This window comes from Protobothrops mucrosquamatus, unplaced genomic scaffold, assembly GCF_001527695.2.
Source record: "Protobothrops mucrosquamatus isolate PMUCROS unplaced genomic scaffold, P.Mucros_1.0 scaffold423, whole genome shotgun sequence".
Classification (NCBI taxonomy): domain Eukaryota; kingdom Metazoa; phylum Chordata; class Lepidosauria; order Squamata; family Viperidae; genus Protobothrops; species Protobothrops mucrosquamatus.
The window spans coordinates 319,614-320,387 of NW_015386751.1; positions in this window are offsets into that span (position 1 = coordinate 319,614).

Genomic DNA, 774 nt, shown 5'->3' on the forward strand with positions numbered 1-774 from the left:
CAAGCAAAAGAAGCCGGTGGCGGTGGGGCATCGCCCAAAGGAGGAAACATGTTGCACGGCAGCTTTTTCATCTGGACAAGCTCACGCATCCAGCCTGTTAAAGGGACAGTCCCCAATTACCTGTGAAGGTGGGCGAACAGCCGGCAGAGCAATTGCTGCACCTCTTGCCTAAGGGCAAGCCCATTTTCGGAGACCCCCCTCCCCGCAGGCTGGGAAAGATGGAGAGATCCAGAGGCAAGGCAAGGCAAGGGCTAGTCAACGAGATCATCCAAGGCGAAGGTGGAAGGAAAAGCTGTTTGGGAGGTGGTGGGATCAATTTAGCAATTTATACCAGTCTGCTGCAGATGGTGCCAAATTTGATCCCATTAAAATTTAATGGAAGTGTTGAGTGTTATTGGCGGAAACGCCACACATTTTACAGAGATACAATCCTGGCGGTGAGCGCAAGGGAGACTTGCAGGAAGCTATTGGAGGGGGCATGTTTTGGAGAAAACTTCTGGAAACCTAGTACAACTGAAAACATGTCATACAGTAATTTGGAATCCTCAGCTTGGTGCCTACAGACACCACAGAGCCTGCGAAATTCTCACTTCCCCATCCTAAGTACAGGTAGTCCTCAACTTACAACAATTCAGAGTTACAATGGAACTGGAAAAAGTGACTTATAACCAGTTTTCACACTTATGACTGTTGCAGCATCCCTGTGGTTATATGATCAAATGCTTGGCATCTGGTACATGTTTATGACGGTTGCAGTGTCCTGGGGGTCATGTG